The sequence below is a fragment of the Anopheles arabiensis genome, chromosome 3 (genome assembly GCF_016920715.1).
Source record: "Anopheles arabiensis isolate DONGOLA chromosome 3, AaraD3, whole genome shotgun sequence".
Classification (NCBI taxonomy): domain Eukaryota; kingdom Metazoa; phylum Arthropoda; class Insecta; order Diptera; family Culicidae; genus Anopheles; species Anopheles arabiensis.
In genome coordinates this window covers 85,798,666-85,805,164 of record NC_053518.1, presented here as the reverse complement: position 1 = coordinate 85,805,164, position 6,499 = coordinate 85,798,666, and the positions used below count along the sequence as shown (strand labels likewise).

The 6,499-nt window shown below is 43.5% G+C and overlaps 1 protein-coding gene across 4 annotated transcripts in view; it reads right to left on the bottom strand.

Moving 5' to 3' along the window:
* Positions 1 to 6,167, bottom strand: part of LOC120902272 (optomotor-blind protein-like) — a 132,252-nt gene extending 126,085 nt beyond the window's left edge. Inside the window, exon 1 of one of the 4 annotated variants that reach the window (XM_040310881.1) lies at positions 5,335 to 6,167. The gene's annotated coding sequence lies outside the window, so the exon portion shown is untranslated. Of the gene's footprint in view, positions 1 to 444; positions 481 to 5,334 lie in introns of those variants that run through there. The other 3 variants (XM_040310879.1, XM_040310882.1, XM_040310880.1) reach the window with 3 other exon arrangements.
* Between the last annotated feature and the right edge of the window lie 332 nt (positions 6,168 to 6,499).

The following is a 6,499-nucleotide window of genomic DNA, read 5'->3' as shown; positions in this document are numbered from 1 at the left end:
CATTTGAAAAACAATTCACACTGTAGTCGGGGTCTCGGAAAATCCAGGTGTGCAAAAATAATTACTCGAGCACGATAAAACAACAACAACCACGGTGAAGACGACGAAACAAACACAACAGCAACAACAAAAAACTACGCCATGATCCTCGGCCAGGAGCGGAAAAAGGATTCGCAGGACACGGGGAAGAGGAAGCGGAAGTGCGAGGGGTGCCGTAAATGCACATACATACACGTACACAAATACACACACACACACACACGCACACGAAGCCGGCGCAAAATACATGCACGCACAAATCCGGTAACAAACTCACCCCCCAGCTGTGATAGGGTAGGTTGGGGAGGTAGGGGGAGGGGGGAGGACACGTTAGCGGAGGATAGTAGCCGAGGAAGGGAAAGGGACACACACACACAAAATATGCACACACACACACACACTCACACGGCGCCAACGGCCGCAAAATCACGCAAAACACGCGCACGCCTCGATACGAACCTCACGCCGGTCGACTCTAGAATGAGTGAATGGTGCGCTGGTAAATGAATGAACAGCCACACCACACCACGGCGGCGGCTTTCTTCTTCTTACTCGCACACACACACACACTCGCACACATAGGCGCGCGCGCAGCAACGGACCAGTCGCACCAACACCGTCGCACCGTACGATGCGACACCCATTCCCATTGGACCGTGAAGCGGTGGTTTGAGTGTGTGTGTGCGTGAATGTTGTGATGGTATGTGGCAGGGAAGAACAACACCAGCCCACAGAAGCAGAAGAAGAGGAAAGGTGGGAAAAACAACACGTCCCCACAAAACCGGTCTCACGAGTGTGTGTGTGTGTGTGTGTGTGCTCGCGTGAGTGTATTGGTGAGTGACGGGGGTTTTTTTATTTCCCTTTTTTTTGGTTACTCGCCCGAACTACCCTTTTCTTCTACTGCTGCAACAGAGGGGTTTGGACGTTTTCAACCACCGTGTACATAGCGTGCAACTGTGTGTGTGTGTGAGTGTGTGTACACGATGGTGCCGGTTTAGACACCTTTCGTGTTGAAAGCCGCACCCCTCTAGCCACACACACACACACCCGTTTAATGGAAAACCTTTTTTTTTGTTGGTTGTTCCTCTCTTTACTTCTGTTTCTGTATTCGAAAACCCACCACACACCCAAAAGGCTGAAAGGAAAGCTTCAATGGCGTTGTTGGGGGGAAATTGGGTGACATGTTCTCTTTCCCGCATTTGGGGGCGATTTAAATTTCACACCCCCCATACACACACACACACACGCGATGACCCATTGTAGGGGTTGGCATCTCGTTCTCTCGCACGCTCTCTGCGGTGGCCACTCCCTCTAAGTGGTGTCATAATCGTCGCGGATTGGTTTGTCGTTTTCTTTGCGTTAGCCACCACTCCGCGAAACTGTCTTTGTGTGCTTTTCGGAAGGAGCTTTCCAGCCAGCATTCTTCAGCCCCAGCGGTGTGGGCCATTTCTTGGGAAGTGGTGTGTTTTTCATTCGTTTTTTTGTTCTTCAAGACGAAAGGGGAAACCCTTTTTTGTGCGAAAGCGCACAAATGCTTCTTTAAGGTAAATAAAACACTCTCGGACGTGCGATTTCTTAGTAAAACACGAAGTACTTTAAGCAATCAACATGGATGGAGGTTTTGTCTTGTATTTCTTTATTTTCTTAACAAACTACTGTTTTACGAGCACAAAAATGGCTGCAAAAGACGTGTTCTCTCCTTCGTCATGTAATGTAACACTGGAGCTGACATCAACGGGACATCCCTGAGACGCCAACCGGGGACAAGGAAAGGGAGCGGACTAGTGCGAAAGGTGTCCAACTTTCTTCGCCCTGCGCCAACACTTCCAAAAGGCTATGTGGAGACACCCAGGTGGTGGCGAAGGCGTTAAAGGGAACCTTGTACATCAAACAGCTTTGGAGTTCAGATTGGAGCAAAACACCAAAGCAAATATTATCGGTCTCTGTCTCTCTCTCTCTCTTTCTATTCTGTCATTACCCTATGTACAATCACATCACATTGGTGTGTTTGTGTGTGGTGCATTTGCTGAATGTGAGCCCAACTTCTTGGTGACAATATTTTCCTTCCCTTATTTCCATCCCCTCCATGGCTGTGTGTGTGTGTCTGTGAACCATCCCCCAATGGCGGAGTCTTCTTCTTGTGTCCTGTGTTCTTGCGGCTAGTGCCGTCTTGCTTCCGTCGCTTGGCTATAATTGAGCGATTTTTCCTTCCAACCCTATAAGAGGCGTCGTCCTCTCATTCTTCCACACCTTCCCAATCACCATCGCATCAGTTCACCAGTTGCAAAAGAAAACTGAACCCAACGGCAATAGGATAAAGGGAGGGGGGAGGGGGGAGTGGGGAGGGAGAGGGACAAACACTTTGAGCGTGTTAAGCTTTAGGTGACACCAACACTTCTTCGCTTTTCACACATTACGCTCATTTGCTTCTATTCGCTCTCTCTCTCTCTCTCTTTATCTCTCTCACTCTCACAAAAACTCTCTCTTTCTCTCTCGCTCTCTGTTAGGATGCTGCTTCACACATCAAGTTTCCTTTCATCTCGTTTCCCACTAACACACACACACACACATGCAAGTGGTGTGAAATTGTGAACTCATCCTCCCCCCCCCTCCCCCCACCAATCCCACATCCATTTTTTCACACCAACACACAGCCAGCACCGTTTGAGTGCTGTCCCGCTCACACAATGAGCAGGCGACACAGCGGGAAAGGGATGCATCTTAGCAGGCCGAGCGGAATATTTACTTCCATCGCGTTTGTGGCACACACGACTCTTCCCCCCCCCCCTTCACGGTGCCTTTCGATGAGCTCGTGCTGTAGTGTGAGCAGGATAGCAAGCGGGTCACTCGCGCGCCCCTCACAATACAGCGAAGAAGAATGTGAATGTGTGTGTGTATGTGTGTAATTGTGTATATAAGAGAAAGAAAGCAAACAATGCTGGGGACAGTGCTGGAAAAGTGGCTGACCAAAAGCTCAACAAAAAGTTGGAAAAATTAAATAAAACACACACATCCAAACAATGATATCTATTTTTTTTGTATTTCTTTGTGCGTGTGTATATTTTTAAGGTTTGAAGTGCCGTTTTTTTTTTGTGCGCTCACACTCTTTACGGGCATTTATTTATGTTTCGCCTTACGCAGAGCTTGCAGAGCTGCTTCGCACATATACACGCACACACAAAGTTGGTGTTATGTTTGAAAACGCCAGAGGTGTCCACCATTTTTACCATCCTTTTTTGGAAGGCTACTAGTGATCCTTGCTAACCACAGCGAACCATTCCTATTGCTGATGCTTGATGCTTTGTACAATTTAACACGAACGGTGTTTCCTGTCTTTTCCCCCGAACTGCTCTGTGTTCCTGTGTTTAGTTCAGCGAATTTTATGACCCTTGTGTATTCCCAAAGTAAACGAGTGTTTTTTTTCGTCCTTTTTGTAATTCATTTCAGAACACCCTTACAGTAAAAAAGCAACGAACATAAAGTGTGATGAACGATTCGGGTACCCCGAAGTGGGAGTTAAGCTCCGAGTGAATAAATCGACACTAGTCGACACACAGCACTTGAGCTTTTCCGTGTTGCAATCGCTTTAAGGCCGTTTGGCAGTATGTAAACGCCAACAAGACACTCAGCAATACCATTCCTTCGAAGGATGTGTTTTGTTAACAACATTATTAAAAAATGACATTTATTCTTGTTCAGTTCATGTCACAATATACATCAAATAAGAAAATTGAACCTTTGCAACCATCTACCGTCGGCAAAAACTGATGCTTCGGTAGCTGTTGCAACCAATTTTCATATTTTTTTCCTTTTTGGTGTTATTTTTCCTTGCTCTGCTTTAATCGTTTTTATGATTTTTTTGTTTACCCAGTTTTACGTCTACTCTTTACACAGAAACAAGCACAACTCAAGCACAGCATTCGATTCATTTGGGAATCGGTTTGCTCCGCTATCGACAGGCCGAACACATAGGATAGGGCCTATTTTCCGCACCATTGCATCCACCTTTCCCGCCTTTTGTATGGTGATGGATTCTCTGATCTTCTCGATTTTGAATAAAAAAGGTTATTTCCTTTTTCTGTGTGTGGTGCTTCCGGTCCAAAAATACAAACACATGTACGGTGTGTGTATGTAGTTTTTTTTTTTTTTTTAATTTTTTAATACTATTCCCGCATTTAATAAAGCTTTAAGGATACAACGACGCAATATTGTTCGTGTGGTTTGAGTTGGTTTCTGTGCTTGTGAATGTGCTTGTGTGTGTGTGTGCTTTAATTGTGTTTTGTGTACATATGTATTTAAGGTCTTATTTCCTGTCAAAATCCATCGTCCAACAATGCTTATTTCTTTTACTCTTGTCACACCAAATCGATTGATATTGCCGGAATGCTGTTAGATAATATATTATAAATCTTTGTTTGATGTTCTTAAAAATGAGCCCCCCAATATCTAAAATTTAAACTGATTTGATATAATAGTTGATACATAAAGTGTGAATACCATTGAAACAATTATACAAATTTGAATTAAATATATTCATCAATTACGTTAATTCATTCTTAGTAAAATTTGTTAGCAAAATTTATTACTTGTTTTGTTTATTTATTTAATTTTATTTAATTTTGAACTTTTGAGTGTGGCGACTTTTTGCTGGCCTTATTGTTAACACTTTTTATGCTACCGATTGATGTACTTCTCTAGGTATTCCCACTCTCAGAAAGCAATTAATGACTTGTTATTTGAAATTAAATCCTTGCCGTTATACATGATGTGAAATAAGCAGAAACTTAAAGTTGTAGATTTTACGCTTTACTGGAATATTTATATATCGTCAAGTAAAGGTTAAACAATCCATTGTGATGCATCATACAGACGACGTCAGGAAGAAGATTAATCAGTACAAAGCATAAGAAAAAAATAATTAAAAATTGTAAAATGGAGGTTCTTCCAGTAAATTTATCCAATTTTACTACTTTTAAATCCATAGTAGCGCACCTAATTCAAAGTCAAAGCTTCAATACTTTGTGTTAGCAATGCAATGTTTCTAATCTGTATGAATAATGCTAATCAATCGATCGACATTCCTATAATTAAGGATTTGTTTTTAAGGAAATGTACCATTTTAAACGAGATTTTTTAAATGCATTTATCCCTGAGTCAGCGCACATAATGATTCACATGCCTCAATTACATTCTTAAAAAATGAACTGAACTATCAAAATAGAAAAATGACCCAAAAGTGCTTGTCTACTTTAAATAAAAATTCACCAAAAATTACTATACCAACCAGACACTTACATTCATTCAACAATTCCACTGACAACTGTAAAGAATTCACTTTATTTAATCACTTTCTCGAGCAACAATTCCAACATTGCTCGCCTGTGCCACTACACCGCTTCACTGTTTTGTTTGTTTGATGCAATTCCAGAATGGTTTACAAACATTTTTATTTATCACTCACATTCTTTCCGCTGCATTATTAATTTCTTTTTTTAAATTATTTTATCTTTTTTCCGTCGAACAGGTTTTATTGTCGCTTCCAAATGCTCTCGAGGCAGTAGAGTGTAACTGTAAAGTAATTCTTTCACTATTTTTGACACTCTTTTCGCTCATTTAGACAATAGTGGATGGCATTGAATGTTGTTTGCACACTTTTGCCTACTTTTGCGCACTATTTTGCCTTTACTTTCGCTGCACAATTTCACAACGATTAACCGAAATCGTCACGTTCGTACTGGTACTAAACGCTCACGACAAATGCACACAATTATTTCGGTTTAATGATTTTCATCAATTTTCTGCAACCGTTTTTCCAAGCAACTAGTAACAAAATATCTAACCATTCATCAACAAAACTGCACACAAAGTTCACACAGCACACAGGACACGGTCTCTCAAAAATCCAACTCCACCACGGTCGTCGTCGATCGGGCTGCGGCTCGTGGGATTTTCGTCACGCCGCTTCAGCTTCCAAAAGGCGGCGGGCTCCCACTATCGCAAAGCCTTGCTGGTTCCGGCTGACGGTGCCGTTGGTAGCGTTCGTAGCGTTCGTCGCGTGTCGCGTGTTTGTCCGCGCTCGGTGAACGAGTTTTTCTCACTGATTCGCTCAGTCTCGGCCGCGGCTCGTCATCGTCGCCGTTTTGTCGCAAAACGCGTCGCTAGCAGACGCCTGCCAACTTCCAAACGAAAAACCCACCGTCTCCAACCCCCAATTCCGACCCACACAATCCCAGGAATGGGGGGTGGAGGGTTGTTTCATTACGCTCATTCTTGCTACCCCACCCCGTGCGTGTTATCACCGTTCAAAACTCAACCCCACAATCGGGAGGGAATGACGGGATGAGCTACTGGGGAAGAGGGGGATACAACAACATGGCGCGGCACCACCAGGCGCAGGCGGAGAGTGTGAATCGAAGGCGCGCACTTTTCTGGTGTTGGTTTTCGAGCCCCGAAGGTGACG